Source organism: Coregonus lavaretus, assembly GCF_964263955.1.
Source record: "Coregonus lavaretus genome assembly, chromosome: 39".
Classification (NCBI taxonomy): Eukaryota; Metazoa; Chordata; class Actinopteri; order Salmoniformes; family Salmonidae; genus Coregonus; species Coregonus lavaretus.
Window position 1 is genome coordinate 2,432,256 of NC_140026.1, and position 23,660 is coordinate 2,455,915.

At 46.2% G+C, this 23,660-nt stretch overlaps 1 pseudogene across 1 annotated transcript in view; it reads left to right on the forward strand.

The window, feature by feature from the left end:
• LOC311112644 (rho guanine nucleotide exchange factor 11-like) overlaps positions 1-23,660 on the forward strand; it is a 40,391-nt pseudogene that overhangs the window by 9,521 nt on the left and 7,210 nt on the right. The window contains exons 4-31 of the transcript XR_014615927.1: positions 4,479-4,525; positions 4,595-4,686; positions 5,083-5,186; positions 5,277-5,326; positions 5,900-5,957; positions 6,096-6,281; positions 7,101-7,208; positions 7,588-7,676; positions 7,873-7,941; positions 8,060-8,160; positions 8,272-8,370; positions 8,517-8,548; positions 9,896-9,992; positions 10,706-10,826; positions 11,435-11,458; positions 11,680-11,809; positions 11,966-12,059; positions 12,238-12,267; positions 12,584-12,713; positions 13,132-13,338; positions 13,540-13,590; positions 13,725-13,873; positions 14,150-14,290; positions 14,584-14,660; positions 16,157-16,282; positions 20,576-20,693; positions 22,492-22,640; positions 22,779-22,854. The product of XR_014615927.1 is annotated as a rho guanine nucleotide exchange factor 11-like (transcript). The remainder of the gene's footprint in view (positions 1-4,478; positions 4,526-4,594; positions 4,687-5,082; positions 5,187-5,276; positions 5,327-5,899; positions 5,958-6,095; positions 6,282-7,100; positions 7,209-7,587; positions 7,677-7,872; positions 7,942-8,059; positions 8,161-8,271; positions 8,371-8,516; positions 8,549-9,895; positions 9,993-10,705; positions 10,827-11,434; positions 11,459-11,679; positions 11,810-11,965; positions 12,060-12,237; positions 12,268-12,583; positions 12,714-13,131; positions 13,339-13,539; positions 13,591-13,724; positions 13,874-14,149; positions 14,291-14,583; positions 14,661-16,156; positions 16,283-20,575; positions 20,694-22,491; positions 22,641-22,778; positions 22,855-23,660) is intronic.

Below are 23,660 nucleotides of genomic sequence, written 5' to 3' on the forward strand. Positions count from 1 at the left end.
AGCGCTCTCTGAACGGAATAAGCTCCCCACTAGCTGACGTGAGGAGTTTAAACATAGCAGGCGGCAGCACTGTGGAACTCTGTGTAAAGAAACTTGAAGAACAAAGGAGATGGTCACCCTGCTGTGACATAATTGGACTGCAGGAGAGGACACGCTCCAGCCGTCTGCAGCCATGAGTGTCTGCCACCCCACCTCAACACTGGACAGGTAGGACTGACTGCTGGTGATGGTGGTGCTAATGACAGATGGGACAATCGTATTTCCTTGATTCCTTGTGTCCTCTCTCCTTGTATCCTTCCCAAAACGCATTGGAGGAGTATATCAGAGGGGAGGGGAATGCAATGCGCTTTGAGAAGGAGGGAGGCAGTGACTGTTGATAGGCAGGCAGCCAGTGACTGTTATCAGGGTTCTCCCCAAAGTACCTTCTGGACTGCCTGTGCCACTTTGTAATGAAAATAAATGTGTTAAAAAATCCTTGGGAGAACCCTGATTATGTTCAAATATCTATTATAAACTGGGTAGTTTGAGCCCTGAATGCTGATTGGGTATGACAAATTACTTTTTATTGTTCTAATTACGTTGGTAACTAGTTTATAATAGCAAAGAGGCACGTTTTGGGGTATATGGCCTATATACCACGGCTAAGGGCTGTATCCAGGCACTCTGCGTTTCGTCGTGCTTAAGAACAGCCCTTAGCCGTGGTATACCTCACACACCCCCTCGTGCCTTATTGCTTAATTAGCCTATTGTTTCTACCATTACAAATGTAAGGCCTAGTTGTAAGCTTGTGCATCTCTGTTGGATGTTGTGTTCAATTGTGATCCCCCCAGCTTAGCCTTCTGTGCAGGGGTATTCTCAGCTGGGAGGCAGCTGTATCACCTTTGATGTGAAGTCCTTTATGGCTCACTGCCCATTATTTTGTACATGTCTGTGAGCATGCCTGTCTGTGTCTTGTTCATGTGTTTCTCTCTTTCTCCCTCTTCCCCCGTCTCACTTTTGCCGTCTTTGTCGTGACAGTGGGGCATCCATTAAGAAACACTCTTACCTGCCCAGGTAGGCTGGGCGTCCAATAAGAGCCCTTGTTGGTTCTGTAGATCTGCAGATTGGAACGCTGCTACAGCAGAACTAGGACTAGGTTTTGGGCGTACCTACCCAGGCCTCCTTTCTATGTCCACTTGTTCTCATGTTGTATTTTTGGTCTCGTCTCCTTCACTCCTCTGTGCTGTGTGCACCTTCCCATTTACACCAGAGATCTGTATATAATGACAAGATGCACGTCTCCGCCCTAACAATGGGAGTCGTTGTCCCAAAGTCGGGAAGGCAGGTGGCAAGTTTAGGTCCTAAATAAGCCCATAGAAACGCATTGGGCTTATTTTGGACAGATTTTAGCGAGAGTGAAACCTCTAGCTTTGCCTCTTCCTCTATGGTTTACACACACACCAAGCCCCTCCCCCTGCCTCACGCCAACAAAGTTGAGAGATCACATCTTCCGCTATTTGCATTTGAGGTTTGGTCCAACAGAATCGGTCATATGAGCCCTGAATTCACTAGATTATTGATGACTGTTTGAAATGCAGTGTATTTTACCCTTAATTGTACAACAACACTTATTTAGAGAAAACATTTTAAAAAATCTCTCTCTCTCTCTCATATCTCGTGAATTTGAAAAAAGTTTGAAAAAATTGAGATATGATTTTTATGCCGCATCGCCCAGCCCTATCGCCTTGTCTTTCAGTGTTTCTCCACTTTTACTCTTCTATTGTATTCTAAACAGATGTTCTTTCCTTTTCTCTTGGTCCCTTTCTGTCTATTCTCTGTTATTCCATAGTTTTTCTGACGCTTCGCTTTCAGCCCTTTTGCTGCTTGGTGAGTTTTCTGCTCAGTTTGTTGAGCTGGAAGAAACTAAGCACAGATTACAGTACTGCACTTTACCTCCAGCAGTGTCCCCTCACATGATCTCTCCTCAAAGCTATCTATCTACCCCCTGGTGTCCACTCTTCTCCTTTCACCCCCCACCTACCTACAGCTCTTTGTTCTCAATCCTCACATCCTCTTGCCTTCTTCACAAAACGGATTGGAGAAGAAGGTCTGGGTGGAGAGGGTCTTGGACTTTCTCCAGTATGGTTGAGAAGGAGGCAAGGAGATATGATCCAGGGAAAGATGTCCCTGCCCTCTACCACTCCTCTTTACACTCTCCTCCTACAGTGAGGGGAAAAAAGGATTTGATCCCCTGCTGATTTTGTACGTTTGCCCACTGACAAAGAAATGATCAGTCTAATTTTAATGGTAGGTTTATTTGAACAGTGAGAGACAGAATAACAACAAAAAAATCCAGAAAAACGCATGTCAAAAATGTTATAAATTGATTTGCATTTTAATGAGGGAAATAAGTATTTGACCCCCTCTCAATCAGAAAGATTTCTGGCTCCCATGTGTCTTTTATACAGGTAACGAGCTGAGATTAGGAGCACACTCTTAAAGGGAGTGCTCCTAATCTCTTCTTGTTACCTTTATAAAAGACACCTGTCCACAGAAGCAATCAATCAATCAGATTCCAAACTCTCCACCATGGCCAAGACCAAAGAGCTCTCCAAGGATGTCAGGGACAAGATTGTAGACCTACACAAGGCTGGAATGGGCTACAAGACCATCGCCAAGCAGCTTGGTGAGAAGGTGACAACAGTTGGTGCGATTATTCGCAAATGGAAGAAACACAAAATAACTGTCAATCTCCCTCGGCCTGGGGCTCCATGCAAGATCTCACCTCGTGGAGTTGCAATGATCATGAGAACGGTGAGGAATCAGCCCAGAACTACACGGGAGGATCTTGTCAATGATCTCAAGGCAGCTGGGACCATAGTCACCAAGAAAACAATTGGTAACACACTACGCCGCGAAGGACTGAAATCCTGCAGCGCCCGCAAGGACCCCCTGCTCAAGAAAGCACATATACAGGGCCGTCTGAAGTTTGCCAATGAACATCTGAATGATTCAGAGGAGAACTGGGTGAAAGTGTTGTGGTCAGATGAGACCAAAATTGAGCTCTTTGGCATCAACTCAACTCGCCGTGTTTGGAGGAGGAGGAATGCTGCCTATGACCCCAAGAACACCATCCCCACTGTCAAACATGGAGGTGGAAACATTATGCTTTGGGGGTGTTTTTCTGCTAAGGGGACAGGACAACTTCACCGCATCAAAGGTACGATGGACGGGGCCATGTACCGTCAAATCTTGGGTGAGAACCTCCTTCCCTCAGCCAGGGCATTGAAAATGGGTCGTGGATGGGTATTCCAGCATGACAATGACCCAAAACACACGGCCAAGGCAACAAAGGAGTGGCTCAAGAAGAAGCACATTAAGGTTCTGGAGTGGCCTAGCCAGTCTCCAGACCTTAATCCCATAGAAAATCTGTGGAGGGAGCTGAAGGTTCGAGTTGCCAAACATCAGCCTCGAAACTTTAATGACTTGGAGAAGATCTGCAAAGAGGAGTGGGACAAAATCCCTCCTGAGATGTGTGCAAACCTGGTGGCCAACTACAAGAAACATCTGACCTCTGTGATTGCCAAGGACTAAGTCATGTTTTGCAGAGGGGTCAAATACTTATTTCCCTCATTAAAATGCGAATCAATTTATACCATTTTTGACATGTGTTTTTCTGGATTTTCTTGTTGTTATTCTGTCTCTCACTGTTCAAATAAACCTACCATTAAAATTATAGACTGATCATTTCTTTGTCAGTGGGCAAACGTACAAAATCAGCAGGGGATCAAATACTTTTTTCCCTCACTGTACATCACTCCATCTCATCTTGTCTATCCCTCCTTTCTCTCTCCTTCTTTCCTCATGCCCTCCTTCTCCTACCTCCTGCCAGACATCCCTCTCCTTCTCTTACCTCCTGCCAGACATCCTTCTCCTACCTCCTGCCAGACATCCTTCTCCTACCTCCTGCCAGACATCCTTCTCCCACCTCCTGCCAGACATCTTTCTCCTACCTCCTGCCAGACATCCTTCTCCTACCTCCTGCCAGACATCCTTCTCCTAACTCCTGCCAGACATCCTTCTCCTACCTCCTGCCAGACATCCCTCTCCTTCTCCTACCTCCTGCCAGACATTCCTCTCCTACCAGACATCCCTCTCCAACCTCCTGCCAGACATCCCTCTCCTACCTCCTGCCAGACATCCCTCTCCTACCTCTTGCCAGACATCCCTCTCCTACCTCCTGCCAGACATCCCTCTCCTTCACCCCAGCCCTCCCAGTGATCCTGATTTGAATAATCTTTCCAGAGTGTAGCCTATTTGTGTCTCATATGCTCTGGGGAGAAGTTTATCCTAAGTACAGATCTAGGATCAGCTTCTCCTCCCCCAATCTTAACCTTAACCATTGGTGGGGAGAATGCTAAACTGACCCAAGATCAGCGTCTAGGGGCAACTTCACCCTACTCTGTCTCACGTTCCTCTTGTCCTGCCTTTCCTTCCAGGCTAAGCAGCCTGACGATAGGAGACTCGGAACGCAAGACCTCCAGCGGTCAGCAGAGGGAGCCTCTAGCTGACATCCCCCATGAGAACGTTCCTCTTGTCCTGCCTTTCCTTCCAGGCTAAGCAGCCTGACGATAGGAGACTCGGAACGCAAGACCTCCAGCGGTCAGCAGAGGGAGCCTCTAGCTGACATCCCCCATGAGAACACAGGTACATGGGGTTTGTAGTAGCCTCGCAGGCCGCCCGATCTCACAAGCTTACATGAATGTTCCCTGCATCCGTCTGGTAATTACGAGGCTAGGTTTGTAGCACAGATGTGGCATATAGCAGTTTAGTACTGGTTCATGGTATGGCCAGTGACTTGCATGGTCTTTATTCTCTTAATCTATCTCTCCCTCTTCATCTCTATTTCTTTCCCTCGTTATCTCTCTTCTCAACTCCCCTCTCTTTGTCTCTCTCCATCTCCCTCTCTCATCTCCCCTTCTCCCACCCCTCTTCCTCTCTCTCCCCCTCTTCCTCTCTCTCCCCTCTTCCTCTCGCTCCCCCTCTTCCTCTTGCTCCCCCTCTTCCTCACTTTCCCTCTCTCTCCCCTTCTCCCTCTCTCAGGTCCAAGTCTGGTTCAGAGATGTGTGGTGGTACAGAAAGACCAGCTGGGGTTTGACTTCACTGTGTGTGCGAGAGGATCAAGCTGGTGCAGAATGTCCGACCAGGTCAGACACACACCCACACTGTAACTGACTCCATTTCTACACGACTTCTATGATGATTCTGGAATGTTTCTCACCTGTCTCTTCATGCAGGTGGTGCAGCGGTCAAGGCAGGGGTCCACGAGGGAGACAGGATCATAAAGGTTACTCCTCATTTCAAACTTCAACTAAAAACCGTCAGAGACTCAAGACTCTTCTCTCTTTCTTACGCTCTCTCTCATCTCTCTCCTTCTCTCTCATCTCTCTCCTTCTCTCTCTCCATCTCTCTCTCATCTCTCTCCTTCTCTCTCTCATCTCTCTCCTTCTCTCTTTCGCTCTCTTTCTCTCTCATTCTCTCTCTCATCTCTCTCCTTCTCTCTCCCATCTCTCTCCTTCTCTCTCCTTCTCTCTCATCTCTCTCCTTCTCTCTCTCTCTCCTTCTCATCTCTCCTTCTCTCTCTCTCCTTCTCTCATCTCTCTCCTTCTCTCTCTCCTTCTCTCTCTCATCTCTCCCCTTCTCTCTCTCTCATCTCTCTCCTTCTCTCTCTCTCATCTCTCTCCTCTCTCTCATCTCTCTCCTTCTCTCTCTCATCTCTCTCCTTCTCTCTCTCATCTCTCTCCTTCTCTCTCTCCTTCTCTCTCTCATCTCTCTCCTTCTCTCTCCTTCTCTCTCTCCTTCTCTCTCCTTCTCTCTCATCTCTCTCTCATCTCTCTCCTTCTCTCTCTCTTTCTCTCAGGTGAACGGCTCACTGGTGTCATCCATGTCTCACCAGGAGGTGGTGAAGCTCATCAAGTGTGAGTGTCACTGGTTTCTATAACGATGATGATGGTTAAGGTTATGATGACTTTAGGTCTATGCTGTCAGTAAAATGTCGTTGCCAACAGCTGTTTATTAAATCTTGTCTCTCTCTCTCGCTCTCTCTCTCCTTCCAGCTGGGACGTATGTTGCTCTGACACTTCAAGGACCGCCCCTTTCAGCAGCCGTCCCCCTCCTACAGCCCCTCCCCGCTGACCTCTTACCCAATCAGAGGATGTCACTGGGAGGTGAAGCCCTGCCTCCACCACCTCCCCCCCGGACTTACCAGCACCCCCTCCCAAAGACTCAACAAACCGCTACAGGTGAACGCCACACCTCGGTCTGTATTCATAAAGTGTCTCAGACTGTGAGTACTGATCTAGGATCGGTTTTACCTTCTGGATCATAAGGAATACGATTATATGGACAAGGGGGACTTGATCTTAGATCGGTACTCCGACTCTGAGACACTTTATAAATACTGGTCCTGGACCATTGCCTGGTATACCAGCTTGACCAATGTGGTATAACATGGGTCAACAATAAGGAGGAGGAACACGTTTCTTTAACCTCTCCTCTTCTGTCATTGTGTTAGAACCTAGATGTACAGGAACATGTTGGAACAGGGAGAGGCTGAGCTCCAGGTAACAGTCATTTGGGTGCGCTCGTTTTCAGGGGTGCGCTCGCTTCCATGCCCGCGCGGGCGTCGGGCAGGGTTTGTTTTTTCCCGCCCTTGGAAAATCCCTTTGGGGCGGGGCCTTGCTGATCATGACAATATAAACAAGGAACTGAAAATTCCAAAGAATAAAATCAACAGTCACAGTGTTTCAAATCTCTGTTAAACGATTCCCAGAATCAGTAGAGAATAAGCAGGAAATCCGTAATTCTCCAACCAAGATTTCTGGGAATTTGGGTAAATGTTGCAACCCCAAACAATCAAACCCACTTAGAATGGACACTGTTCGGTCATCTGGAATATAGACATATCTGTTCTATATGTTGCATTTCTAGCTGTAACATTGTGGCCCACTGAATATGCAATGGTAAGGACACACTGCTTATGAGAGTCTCTATTTAGTTTGACCAATCATCATTGACCATTATCAGTGCCTCTGATAATGTCACTCTGACCAATCCCGCAGGACTTGATGGAGGAGCTGTCATGTAACCCCTCCCCATCACTGGAGGAGCGAATCGAAAGTGCCAAGAGGCAGGCGCAACAAGTGCGGGTTAAAATCCAGCAAGATCTGGTGAGATGCCTGTGTGCAAACTACGGGCGGCAGGTAGCTTAGTGGGTAAGAGCGTTGTGCCAGTAACCGAATGGTTGCTGGTTCTAATCCCCGAGCCGACTAGGTGAAAAATCTGTCGATGTGCCCTTAAGCAAGGCACTTAACCCTAATTGCTCCTGTAAGTCGCTCTGGATAAGAGCGTCTGCTAAATGACAAAAAAGATATATATATAAAAAATGCATGACAGCAGCCTCCTAACACTGCTCTGGGGTGAAGTTTCCCCTATGTACTGATCTAGGATCAGCTTCCCCTCCCCCAATCTTAACCTTAACCATAGGTGGGGAAAATGCTAAACTGGGAGAGATGGTCCTTCTCACCCCTCCACCCCCTTCTCCCCCAGGCCTGTGAGAGCCCCCACTCCTCCCCCTCCTTCTTCAGGACCCCCTACACCGGAGACAGGGCTCTGACACACACACCTTCTCCGACTCGGTGAGACCAACACACACACTCTTCCACTCACTCACAAACTCACACACATTCTGATTCAGTGAGAAGATTTGCACATGTGCACTGCATATACCCTCTACTCTGACTCAGTGATGTGAACAATGTCTCTCCTACACAAAAACACACATGCCAAAGGTTCCATTTTCCTCATCCTGACCTCTGACATGTCTCTTGGCAGGCTGGGAAGACTCAGATCATTGGCCCTGAGGAAGAGGAAGAAGAGGAAGACGGCTATACACTCAATGAGGTGAGACAGTCTTTATCAGCAAACATCACTTACCTCATCTACGTACCCTGCATCTCACATAGGTATGAATCTCTCTCTCTCTCTCTCTTTCCCCTTCCTCTCTCTTTCCCTCCTTCAGATGGACGGTCCATTTCAGGACAGCTTCTCAAGTCGCGACCAGCCCACATGACGGTGTTCATGAGATATATCTTCAGCCAGCTACTGGATCCCAACCCACTGGTCAGTGCTCTGACCCTGAGGACTGCTATTTACTGTAGTTCGACCTCTTACATGGGAACTAATCTGGTGTGTATGTCTGTGTGTATGTCTGTGCTTGTCTCTCTACAACAGCTGTTCTACCTGTCGTTGGAGGCCTACCTGGGCTCCAGCCCTAAAGACGCCCGTGCCCTCGCCCCTCAGATCTGCTCCTACTTCCTGGACCCTGACGCTGTGCGTCTCTCCTGCGTTTATTCAGTTAATTAATTCAGTGAATTAGTCTTAATAAGACCGGACCATTTAATAATCGTGAAACATTTTTGTACTCTTGTATTAACGGTTGTATTAACGGTTCCTTAAATGTTTGATTTAATTTTCAGCCGTTAAAAATCAGAGTACCTGACTGATATAGGTAAGCTGCAACTCAACATACTAACGTTACTGTGATGGTTTTATTTAGATTTAACCAGGCAAGTCAATTAAGAACAAATTCTTATTTACAATGAAGGCCTGGCAAGATGCAAAAGTCCTCCTGTGGGGACAGGGTTTACGATAAAAACCTAAACAATATAAGACAAAATGGACAACTCAGACAGAAGACACTGGGAACAGCAAACAAACAGTGTGTGCGTACAGGCGTGTGTGGTGTGGAGTAAAACAACATGCTTCCTTACAGAAGGCAAAGCAAACTAGTGACATCGGGTGGCAACTAGAAACAAATACATGTCTCAACCTGTTCATCTATTTGCCCTTTAACTTCCTCCAGGGACACCAGGTCCTGGAGTGATAGGTTGGCTTGGAGGGAATTCCAAGACCAGGGGTCTGAGGAATGAAATGACCTTTTTCCATGCTTGGTTCAAATTTTCAGGACTGTTAGCATAAAACAAAATTGAGATCTGAGCTTGTATATGTTTTAATTTCGAGCTAGAAGAGAGTTTTCCAAAAATGGGCAGTGTTTGAGCCTGCGTGTTGCTAGTCTGAACACTGTAGAGATTTGTGACCAAACTAAGGCAGAATGATACACAGAGTCAAGAGCCTTCAGTGTAGAGCTTGAAGTTCGCACAGAAACAGTATCACCATAGTCCAACACAGAGAGAAAAGCACAACTAATCAACTGTTTTCTGGGTGCAAAGGAAAAACAAGCTTTGTGCCGGTAATAAATCCCAATATGCAGCTTGAGTTTCCTGATAAGGTTCTCTACATGGCTGGTGAAGCTCAACTTCTCATCCACCCAAACTCCCAGATATTACGTTTTGACATGCTCTGTAGAATGTCCTTCCGAGGTAGTAATTACATGGTTTTCAGAGTGTTTCGCATTGGAAAATACCATGCATTTTGTTTAAGAGGAATTCAGAACAAGCTTCAAATCGTACAGATTATCTGGAATGATGTTTTAAAGCTGTTTGAGCTTTGTCAAAAGCCAAACTGCTGTCACTTGAATACAGAACAGTATCATCTGCATAAAGATTTACAACAGTTGTCTCAATATGTCTCCCAATGTTGTTGATCTATATAATAAACCACAGGGGACCTAAAATGGATCCTTGAGGCACACCTGAGTGCAGCTCTATGGTGTAAGCCTTACAACCATCTGCCTTAACACACTGGGTTCGATTTGATTGGTAGTTCACATACCACTCCAGAGCATGACCAGTTATGGTAGTTGTGTAAAGCGGTAAGTCAACTCTGTCAGTACAGGGTTGTGATTCTAGTTCAGTCTGTTGTAAGTCTTACTGTCTGGTGTTGTGTCCTGTCTCAGAGAGTCGTCTTCATGCCCAGGAGGACATCAGAGGACCACTGTCTGAGCTCCAACAGCAGGTGCTGCCTGACATTCAGGACCCAATACAGGACTACAGGTACAGTACAGTCTATGGGACAAGCCTAGCTGAATCATCTGGAGGTGTGTCTGTGTTTGACAGTGTGTGTGTATATGAAACCATTGTTGTGTGCATTGAGGCTTGTGTTAAATGCAGATAATGGCTGTGTGTGTGTTATTGTGTTTGTTAGAGCTGGGCGATATGGACAAAAATCCAGATTGTGATAAATTGCTTGAATTGATGCGATAATGATAAATAGAACGATAGGTTTATATCATTAATGTGCACCACAGGTTTTTTAAATGATCCTTTAAACTACTAGTACTAGTTTAATGGTTGTAGCAATCAATTGTCCCATTAACAATCACCCATATTAGCAATCTTTTTTCATTTCAAAATTCACATTTCTCTATTATAGGCTACTTATCGTAATGAAAAGGAAAGGGGATACATACACATACACAACTGAATGAATTCAACAGAAATGTGTCTTCCGCATTTAACCCAACCCCTCTGAATCAGAGAGGTGTGGAGGGCTGCCTTAATCGACATCCACGTCATCGGCGCCCGGAGAACAGTGGGTTAACTGCCTTGCTCAGGGACAGAACGACAGATTTTTACCTTGTCAGCAAAAATGCCTGCAATGACTGATCGGTTTCTATCATTTTCAGTGTATCGTCCCAGCTCTACTTTGTGTGTATTGAAGGTTGTGTGACCTATGACCTTGTGTACTATGACGTGTTTGTGTGTAGGAACAAGCAGATGATGGGTCTGGGCTCTCTGTTTGGAGACGGGAGACCTGCAGCAGCTGGATGGAGACCCAGCCAAGGAAAAACAGGTGGTGGACAGACAGGTCACTGCTCTCTGGGAGAAGTTGGAATATCTAGCTATGATACATAATGTTTATCCCATGTGACCTTACCAGGAAAAACTCTGGGCCCCTATATATGCAATGCATTCCAAGGGAGAGTAAATATGACTACTAAGATGGCAACAAATAACACACATTGTTACTTTTGTACTTTGCTGTGATGGTTCAGTATTAGCAAAACAGTAACTACGGTAGGACACGCTAGTCCTAGATAGATAGATGGCCAATAAAACAGTATTGCAGCATGTGACAGTGACCGAGCCAGCTGACAGCAGAGGGATCTCAACTAGCCTCAACCTCTCACCGTACCAAAGGTCAGATTGTGATCGCCTGATCACTGGGAGGCTCTGCAGGTAGCTGCGGCCGTCCTAGCCACATTACGTTTTTACACACACCTACCCCCTCCTATCACATGACTCACTACTAGGTAGACACAAAACAGGTCACCTTGATTTTTATCAGCCAAGATACATTTTTTTGCACCTTGTTCAACAGGACCGAGACACTTTGGAAATAAGCCAGAGACCTTATTAAAAGAGAGGTTGTTGTTTTTGTGCAGAAGAGTGAGAGTGAAAGTGAATAAGCGAACAGTTGTTTTTCTGTGTTGCAGCTCGAAGCACGAAGACGACAGAAGGTAATAAAAATCGGAGCGTCTCATGTCTGTGTTGCTGGAACATGATTGAATAATAACGCTTGTTTGTTTGTGTAAACATACCCTTCTCACTTCTGTTATTTCTCCCTCTCTTTCTGTCTCCCTCTTTCCCCCCTTTCTTTCTCTTTCCCCTGTTACCTTTTTCTCAGTCGCTCGCTCTCCCCCTTCTCGCCCTCTCACTGCCTCTCCCTCCCCGTCCTCAGTTCTCCTCTAGCCTCTGCGGTACTGCTGCACCTCCGTCACTCAGGCATTAAGCTGAGGGACTCCAGGGTGTTTCCAGGACTCAGCTCTGAGAGGGAGAAGTGGCTCGCCTTCTTCCCCAAGACCAAGAAGGTAGGAGCTGGAGTCCTAGGTCGAATACTGTGTTCTGGGTCATACTCATTAGGCACTGTGTACTACTGAATACTACGTTTATTAAAGTTCTCAATGTCCAGGTTGTGCTTGAAATGATTGGTTCACATCACAGAGCTTTACTGTTGTCTACTACAGCTGAGCAGTGCAAAGAAAGAGAAGGATGGAGAGGACAGGAAGAGAAACCCCATCCTGAAGTATATCGGCAAGCCCAGGAGCACCTCCCAGTCCAGTAACTACACACACACACACACACACTGAGAAAGTCACACACACTCACAGACAAACACACACACATTCTGTTTTCATCTAACAGTATGATTGAATTCCCGTCACCTTATCCTTCATTTTCACCCTTACTGATACTTTTTTTGTCTCATGGTTTCTTTTGGTTCACTTTGATTTCCCAGCATTCCATGTCCCCTTGTCTCCCACTGAAGGTATATCATTTATTTGTATTTATTGTTTTGAATATCTTATTATATCGCCTTTGTTCTTCAAAGTGTTTTCTCAGCTTATTTTAAAACACGATAATATATAATAATAAATGCCATTTAGCAAACACTTTTTTATCCAAAGAGACTTACAGTCATGCTTGCATACATGATGTGCTGTTATTGCTTTCACTTTGGGGTTTTATGCTGGGTATCAGTAAAGCACTCTGTAATAACTGCTGATTATAATACAGGCTTTATAAAATACATTTGATTGATTGATTGTTCTGTGTGTGTCTCCTGTCTCGTCTCCTGTCCTCAGTGCATCCTGGCAGTGTGAGGAACATCATCCAGCAGTTTGAGAACCACACAGAGATCCCCGGGGAGGAGGGGGCCGAGGGAGACCCCCAGAGACTGTCCTCCAGCAGCCTGGGAGAGGACAGCATGGACAGGTATCAGAGAGAGAGTGTGTCTCAGGCCTATTGAGCATAATTGTTTGTTTGTTAAGATTGTACATGTTTACTTATGTGTTTGTCTCTCTATTTCTCTCCCCCTTTCTCTCCCCCTTTCTCTCTCGCTCTCGCTCTCGCTCTCTCTCTCGCTCTCTCTCTCGCTCTCTCTCTCTCGCTCTCTCTCTCTCTCTCTCGCTTAATCTCTCTCTCTCTCTCGCTCTCTCTCTCTCTTAAACTCTCTCTCTCTCTCACTCTCTATTTCTCTCCCCCTTTCGCTGTCTCTCTTTCTCTCACTCTCTATTTCTCTCCCCCCCCTCTCTCTCGCTCTCTCTCTTAATCTCTCTCCCCCTTTCTCTCTCTCTCTCTCTCACTCTCTATTTCTCTCCCCCCTCTCTCTCTCTTTTGCTCTCTCTCTCAGCCCTATGGTGTCGGTGCGTCTGGCTCGTAGTGAGTCTCTGAAGGCACAGGGGGAGGGGCGTCGGCGGGGCGGGGCCTCAGGAGTGGAGACAGTCCCTCGTTCCCGTAGCGACGTGGACATGGAGGACTGTGGGGAGGAGATGGAGGGGCCGGGCCTGAGACCCCTACACCATAGCACCTCCTCCTCAGCCACCAGCAGCTCAGCACGGTGAGACTACACACACACACACACACACACACACACACACACGTCTGGCTCATACACACATAGCTGAAACTTACACACAGACATGGTTTCGGAACACACTGTATGATCCACATACTCCTGAAGGGGGGTTGAGCAGCAGCATTGTAGCACAGAATAAAGAAAACCGAATAGAAACGGATCTGATTGGGTTTTCCTCCTCAGATCCTTGGAGAACCCCACGCCTCCATACACCCCTCGGTCGTCTAGACGACAGTAAGTCACCACTACAACCTACTGAGGTCTTCAGCTTTGATGAGGGACCTGTAAGTATATTAAAACATATTTCTCTCTCTGTGTGTGTGTGTGTGTGTGTGTGTGTGCGTATGCATCTGTGTGTGTGTGTGTAGGATTGAGGAGTCCCCTGTGGCCCTGCTCCCTGATGCCCCAGCCCTAGAGGAGGACGTGGTAGACAGTCACAACTGGCAGGAGACGGTGGCCCCGCAGGTCCTGGCCACTCTCTGTCCCCGAGAGGTGGACCGACAGGCCGTCATCTACGGTAAATAACCACTGATTGATCTTTGGGTAGGAGCAGAGGAATGTGCAAGGATACATTCAGGCCTAGAGGAACACGGGAAAACGTTATACATCTAGAGCTGGGCCTATATCCTCTCTAAACATAGACAGTGGCTATCTGACTGTAACTGACAGCTTCTATTCTGTTATTTTCAGAAGGAAATATCATTCGATTATTATATTTACATTACTCTCTCTTTCTCTCTCCCTCTATCTCCCTCCATCCATCCTCTCTCCCCCTCTCTCTCTCCTCTCTCAGAGTTGTTGACGACAGAGGCGTCTCACCTGCGTACTCTCAGGGTGTTGGATCAGGTGTTCTTCCGGAAGATGAGATGTGTTCTGAACTCTGACGAGCTGGCCTGCATTTTCCCCAACCTGCCTCAGGTCTACGAACTCCATGGTCAGTCTGTGTCTGTGCTTGTGTGTTTCTCAGTTCTGTCTATGTATTCAGGCAATGTGGATTTTAAGATCTGATAAGATTGTGTTGCATTAAAGAGGTTCTCTGTTTGTGGCATTGCTGTGTAAATATCATATGTTTTATTTGATTTAGTTGCTGCATGGTAGAGAAGCAATGTTTTAGCGTTGCCTTTGATTGGTTGTCAGTCTCATTGACATTAAGCTCAATGTTGTTATTGTGTTTGATCAATCTTGCTTCAATGTTTTTATTGTTCCAACGTTGTTATTGCGTTGCAGAGAGTCTGTGTGAAGCCATGAAGAAGAAAAGGGAATCTCCCATCGTTCAGGGCATCGGTGACATCATGCTGGCCAGGGTGAGTTTAACTAACTAATCACGTCATCCCGGTCCCGTGTGACTCAGCAGGTGGAGCATGGCGCTTGCAACACCAGGGTTGTGGGTTCTATTCCCGCAGGCCACCAGTACGAAAAAAGTATGAAAATGTATGAACTCACTAACTGTAAGTCGCTCTGGATAAGAGCGTCTGCTAAATGACTCAAATGTAAAAAATGACATCTCTCCATCCCTCCATCTCTCCATCCCTCCATCCCTCCATCTCTCCATCCCTCCATCTCTCCATCCCTCCATCCCTCCATCTCTCCATCCCTCCATCTCTCCATCTCTCCATCCCTCCATCTCTCCATCCCTCCATCTCTCCATCCCTCCATCTCTCCATCCCTCCATCCCTCCATCCCTCCATCTCTCCATCCCTCCATCTCTCCATCCCTCCATCCCTCCATCCCTCCATCTCTCCATCCCTCCATCTCTCCATCCCTCCATCCCTCCATCTCTCCATCCCTCCATCTCTCCATCCCTCCATCTCTCCATCCCTCCATCTCTCCATCCCTCCATCCCTCCATCCCTCCATCCCTCCATCTCTCCATCCCTCCACCCCTCCATCCCTCCATCTCTCCATCCCTCCATCTCTCCATCCCTCCATCCCTCCATCCCTCCATCCCTCCATCTCTCCATCCCTCCATCCCTCCATCTCTCCATCCCTCCATCTCTCCATCCCTCCATCCCTCCATCCCTCCATCTCTCCATCTCTCCCTCAGTCTTTGTTTTACTATCCCATCAAATCAAATGTTATTGGTCACATATTTAGCAGTGTTAGCATGTTCATCAGTGGGCTGGAGGGTTACATTGTTAGCTGTCAGTTTGAGGGCTTAGCTATTGATAATACCTGTCCAATTGTTTTCAATCATATGCTTATAGGGGTATACACCTGAGTGTACAAAACATTAGGAACACCTTCCTAATATTGAGTTGCACCCACTTTTGCCCTCAGAATAGCCTCAATTCATCAGTGCATGGACTCTACAAGGTGTTGAAAGCGTTCCACAGGGATGCTGGCCCATGTTGACTCCAATACTTCCTACAGTTGTGTCAAGTTGGCTAGATATCCTTTGGGTGGTGGACCATTCTTGATACACACGGGAAACTGTTGAGAGTGAAAAACCCAGCAGTGTTGCTGTTCTTGACACAAACCGGTGCACCTGGCACCTACTTCCATACCCCGTTCAAAGGCACTTCAATCTTTTGTCTTGCCCATTCACCCTCTGAATGGCACATATACACAATTCATGTCTCAATTGTCTCAAGGCTTAAAAATCCTTCTTTAACCTGTCTCCTCCCCTTCATCTACACTGATTGAAGTGGATTTAACAAGTGACATCAATAAGGGATCATAGCTTTCACCTGGATTCACCTGGCCAGTCTATGTCCTGGAAAGAGCATAATGTTTTGTACACTCAGTGTATACTGTCTAGTGGTGTGTTTTGAATGGGATATCTGTGTGTACCTGGGTGTTAGTTTGAGGGCGTGGCGGGGGAGGAGTTTCAGGAGCAGGCGTCCCACCTGTGCAGCCAGCAGTCTCAGGCTCTGGAGCTCATCAAGAACAAGCAGCGCAAAGACCCCCGCTTCACACACATCATCCAGGTAAAACACACATCATCCAGGTAACACACACGCATCATCCAGGTAACACACACACACACACGCATCATCCAGGTAACACACACACACACACACATCATCCAGGTAATACACACACACACACATCATCCAGGTAATACACACACACATCATCCAGGTAACACACACAAACACACACATCATCCAGGTAATACACACACACACACACACACACATTCCCCAGGTAACACACACACACACACACACACGTCATCCAGGTAACACACGCATCATCCAGGTAACACACACACACACACACACACACACACACACACGCATCATCCAGGTAACACACACGCATCATTCAGGTAACACACACACACACACACACATCATCCAGGTAACACACACACACACACACACGTCATCCAGGTAACACACACATCATCCAGGTAACACACACACACACACGCATCATCCAGGTAACACACACACACACACATCATCATCCAGGTAACACACACACACACACACATCATCATCCAGGTAACACACACACACACATCATCATCCAGGTAACACACACACACACACACGCATCATCCAGGTAACACACACACACACACACATCATCATCCAGGTAACGCACACACACACACACACACACACACACATCATCATCCAGGTAATACACACACACACACACACACACACATCATCATCCAGGTAACACACACACACATCATCATCCAGGTAACACACACACACACACACACACACACATCATCATCCAGGTAACACACACACACACACACACACACACACATCATCATCCAGGTAACGCACACACACACATCATCATCCAGGTAACACACACACACACACGCATCATCCAGGTAACACACACACACACACATCATCATCCAGGTAACGCACACACACACACACACACACACACACACACACATCATCATCATCCAGGTAACACACACACACACACACATCATCATCCAGGTAATACACACACACACACACACACACACATCATCATCCAGGTAATACACACACACATACACACACACATCATCATCCAGGTAACACACACACACATCATCATCATCATCATCCAGGTAACACACACACACACACACACACACACACACACACACACACACACACATCATCATCATCTAGGTTACACACACACACACATCATCATCATCCAGGTAACACACACACACACATCATCCAGGTAACACACACACACACACACACACACACACACACATCATCCAGGTAACACACACACACACATCATCCAGGTAACACACACACACACACACACACACATCATCCAGGTAACACACACACACACACACACACACACATCATCCAGGTAACACACACACACACACACACACATCATCCAGATAACACACACACACATACACACACACATCATCATCCAGGTAACACACACACACACACACACACATCATCATCCAGGTAACACACACACACACACATCATGATCCAGGTAACACACACACACACACACGCATCATCCAGGTAACACACACACACACATACATCATCCAGGTAACACACACACACACACACATCATCATCCAGGTAATACACACACACACACACACACACACACACACACACACACACACATCATCATCCAGGTAACACACACACACACACACACACACACACCATCATCCAGGTAACACACACACACACACACACACATCATCATCCAGGTAACACACACACACACATCATCATCATCCAGGTAACACACACACACACACGCATCATCCAGGTAACACACACACACACACACACACACACACACACACACACACACACACACACACATCATCATCCAGGTAACGCACACACACACACACACACACACACACATCATCATCATCCAGGTAACACACACACACACACGCATCATCCAGGTAACACACACACACACACACACACACACACACACACATCATCATCCAGGTAACGCACACACACACACACACACACACACACATCATCATCATCATCCAGGTAACACACACACACACATCATCATCATCCAGGTAACACACACACACACACGTCATCATCCAGGTAACACACACACACACACACACACACACACACACACACACACACACACACACGTCATCATCCAGGTAACACACACACACACACACACACACACGTCATCATCCAGGTAACACACACACACACACACACACACACACATCATCATCCAGGTAACACACATACACACACACACACACATCATCCAGGTAACACACACACACACACACACACACACACACACACATCATCATCCAGGTAACACACACACACACACACACACACACACACATCATCATCCAGGTAACACACACACACACACACACACATCATCATCCAGGTAACACACACACACACACACACATCATCATCATCCAGGTAACACACACACACACACACACACACACACATCATCCAGGTAACACACACACACACATCATCCAGGTAACACACACACACACACACACATCATCCAGGTAACACACACACACACATCATCCAGGTAACACACACACACACACACACATCATCATCCAGGTAACACACACACACACATCATCATCCAGGTAACACACACACACACACACACACACATCATCATCCAGGTAACACACACACACACACGCATCATCCAGGTAACACACACACACACACACACACATCATCATCCAGGTAACGCACACACACACACACACACACACACACACACACATCATCATCATCATCCAGGTAACACACACACACACATCATCATCATCCAGGTAACACACACACACACACGTCATCATCCAGGTAACACACACACACACACACACACACACACGTCATCATCCAGGTAACACACACACACACACACACACACACACACACACACATCATCATCCAGGTAACACACACACACACATCATCATCATCCAGGTAACACACACACACACACACACATCATCCAGGTAACACACACACACACACACACACACATCATCATCCAGGTAACACACACACACACACACACACACATCATCATCATCCAGGTAACACACACACACACACACACATCATCCAGGTAACACACACACACACATCATCCAGGTAACACACACACACACACACATCATCCAGGTAACACACACACACACACACACACATCATCCAGGTAACACACACACACACACACACACATCATCCAGGTAACACACACACACACACACACATCATCATCCAGGTAACACACACACACACACACATCATCCAGGTAACACACACACACACACACATCATCCAGGTAACACACACACACACACACACATCATCATCCAGGTAACACACACACACACACATCATCATCCAGGTAACACACACACACACACACACATCATCATCCAGGTAACACACACACACACACATCATCATCATCAAGGTAACACACACACACACACATCATCATCCAGGTAACACACACACACACACGCATCATCCAGGTAACACACACACACACACACGCATCATCCAGGGAACACACACACGCATCATCCAGGTAACACACACACACACGCATCATCCAGGTAACACACACACACACACGCACGCATCATCCAGGTAACACACACACACACGCATCATCCAGGGAACACACACACACATGCATCATCCAGGTAACACACACACACACACATCATCATCCAGGTAACACACACACACACACACACGCATCATCCAGGGAACACACACACACATGCATCATCCAGGTAACACACACACACACGCATCATCCAGGTAACACACACACACACACGCACGCATCATCCAGGTAACACACACACACACGCATCATCCAGGGAACACACACACACATGCATCATCCAGGTAACACACACACACACACATCATCATCCAGGTAACACACACACACACACACACGCATCATCCAGGGAACACACACACACATGCATCATCCAGGTAACACACACACACGCATCATCCAGGTAACACACACACACACACACGCATCATCCAGGTAACACACACACACGCATCATCCAGGTAACACACACACACACACATCATCATCCAGGTAACACACACACACACACACACACAGGTAACACACACATCATCATCATCCAGGTAACACACACACACATGCAGTCACAATGTCTTTTCCGTTAATTGATTTGATGGATGGATGTATTGACGTATTAACAGGAGTGTGAGGCCAATCCTCACTGTAGGAGACTGCAGCTGAAGGACCTGCTGGTGTCTGAGACACAGAGACTTACCAAATACCCTCTGTTACTGGACAACATCATCAAACACACAGAGGGTACGTAGGATCCATCATCTGTCTCTCTATCACTCTCTCTCTATCACTCTCTCTCTATCACTCTCTCTCTATCTCTCTCTCTATCACTCTCTTCTGTTAATGGACAACATCAAACACAAAAGGTACGTAGGATCCATCTCTCTATCACTCACACAGTCTGACAGTTTAGCACCAGTGGTCTTTATTAGGTTACTGTTGGGTGATATGTTAGTCTTAGTAGTTAGGTGAGATGTTAGTCTTAGTAGTTAGGTGATGTGTTAGTCTTAGTAGTTAGGTTATGTGTTAGTCTTAGTAGTTAGGTTATGTGTTAGTCTTAGTAGTTAGGTGAGTGTGTTAGTCTTAGTAGTTAGCCGAGTGTGTTAGTCTTAGTAGTTAGGTGAGTGTGTTAGTCTTAGTAGTTAGGTGAGTGTGTTAGTCTTAGTAGTTAGGTGAGTGTGTTAGTCTTAGTAGTTAGCCGAGTATGTTAGTCTTAGTAGTTAGGTGAGTGTGTTAGTCTTAGTAGTTAGGTGAGTGTGTTAGTCTTAGTAGTTAGGTGAGTATGTTAGTCTTAGTAGTTAGGTTATGTGTTAGTCTTAGTAGTTAGGTGAGTATGTTAGTCTTAGTAGTTAGGTGAGTATGTTAGTCTTAGTAGTTAGGTGAGTGTGTTAGTCTTAGTAGTTAGGTGATGTGTTAGTCTTAGTAGTTAGGTGATGTGTTAGTCTTAGTAGTTAGGTGAGTGTGTTAGTCTTAGTAGTTAGGTGAGTATGTTAGTCTTAGTAGTTAGCCGAGTGTGTTAGTCTTAGTAGTTAGGTGATGTGTTAGTTTTAGTAGTTAGGTGATGTGTTAGTCTTAGTAGTTAGGTGAGTGTGTTAGTCTTAGTAGTTAGGTGAGTGTGTTAGTCTTAGTAGTTAGGTGAGTGTGTTAGTCTTAGTAGTTAGGTGAGTGTGTTAGTCTTAGTAGTTAGCCGAGTGTGTTAGTCTTAGTAGTTAGGTGAGTGTGTTAGTCTTAGTAGTTAGCCGAGTGTGTTAGTCTTAGTAGTTAGGTTATGTGTTAGTCTTAGTAGTTAGGTGAGTGTGTTAGTCTTAGTAGTTAGCCGAGTGTGTTAGTCTTAGTAGTTAGGTGAGTGTGTTAGTCTTAGTAGTTAGCCGAGTGTGTTAGTCTTAGTAGTTAGGTTATGTGTTAGTCTTAGTAGTTAGGTTATGTGTTAGTCTTAGTAGTTAGGTGAGTATGTTAGTCTTAGTAGTTAGGTGAGTATGTTAGTCTTAGTAGTTAGGTGAGTGTGTTAGTCTTAGTAGTTAGGTGAGTGTGTTAGTCTTAGTAGTTAGCCGAGTGTCTTAGTAGTTAGGTGAGTATGTTAGTCTTAGTAGTTAGCCGAGTGTGTTAGTCTTAGTAGTTAGGTGAGTGTGTTAGTCTTAGTAGTTAGGTGAGTGTGTTAGTCTTAGTAGTTAGGTGAGTGTGTTAGTCTTAGTAGTTAGCCGAGTGTGTTAGTCTTAGTAGTTAGGTGAGTATGTTAGTCTTAGTAGTTAGGTGAGTGTGTTAGTCTTAGTAGTTAGGTGAGTGTGTTAGTCTTAGTAGTTAGGTGAGTGTGTTAGTCTTAGTAGTTAGCCGAGTGTGTTAGTCTTAGTAGTTAGGTGAGTATGTTAGTCTTAGTAGTTAGCCGAGTGTGTTAGTCTTAGTAGTTAGGTGAGTGTGTTAGTCTTAGTAGTTAGGTGAGTGTGTTAGTCTTAGTAGTGGTAGTAAGAGTAGCTACTGCTTTGAACTAACTTGTCCTATTTGATGTTGTGATGTCACTGGGTGTAACGTCCGCCTCTTCCTACAGGTGGCTCCACAGACCTCCCGCCTCTCCAACGGGCACAGGCCTGTTGCCGCGGGATACTGCAGGCCGTCAATGAAGTCGTCAGGGAGACGGAACACCGGCAACGGCTCAACCAATACCAGCGCAGGCTGGACCCCACGCCACAGTTCAAGGTACCGCCCAGATTTGATCTCTTTTTGTCCTATTTTCCTCCTCTTCAAAGTTAGTATTTTCCTCCTCTTCAAAGTTAGTCTTTCCCTCCAACACATAGTAGAACAGCGCTGTTATGATGATGTCCTCTGTCCTGTCAGAGTCTGGACCTGACCAGTAAGACAATGATCCATGAGGGACCTCTCACCTGGAAAGTCAATAAAGACAAAACCTTAGGTAAGACCCACTACACTCCACAGATACAACTGTTGTGCTTTAGTTTCTGTTGGCTACTCTGTCCAGAGCTAAAAAGAATCAGCTACGAGTTACCATTTGGGCGACACTGTCCTAGACATGTATTCCATATTGAAGTCACTGTTCTGATTCTGCTGAAATGTTGCTTCAGTCACAAGATAATAAACTGGGAGTTGAATCTTTTGTGCCTTGTTAACTTTTTGGGTGACTATCTTCAATTTTTCCCTTTCCCAGAGATCCAGGCCCTACTGCTGTCAGACCTGCAGGTTTTAGGTTCTAGTTATCCATGTTCTGTAAGGGTTCTAACCATGTAGTTCTGATTCTCCCAGAGATCTAGGCCGTACTGCTGTCAGACCTGCAGGTTATAGGTTATAGTTATCAGTGTTCTGTAAGGGTTCTAACCATGTGGTTCTGGTTCTCCCAGAGATCCAGTCCCTACTGCTGTCAGACCTGCAGGTTCTAGGTTCTAGTTATCAGTGTTCTGCAAGGGTTCTAACCATGTGGTTCTGGTTCTCCCAGAGATCCAGGCCCTACTGCTGTCAGACCTGCAGGTTCTAGGTTCTAGTTATCAGTGTTCTGTAAGGGTTCTAACCGTGTGGTTCTGGTTCTCCCAGAGATCCAGGCCCTACTGCTGTCAGACCTGCAGGTTCTAGGTTCTAGTTATCAGTGTTCTGTAAGGGTTCTAACCATGTGGTTCTGGTTCTCCCAGAGATCCAGGCCCTACCGCTGTCAGACCTGCAGGTTCTAGTTATCAGTGTTCTGTAAGGGTTCTAACCATGTGGTTCTGG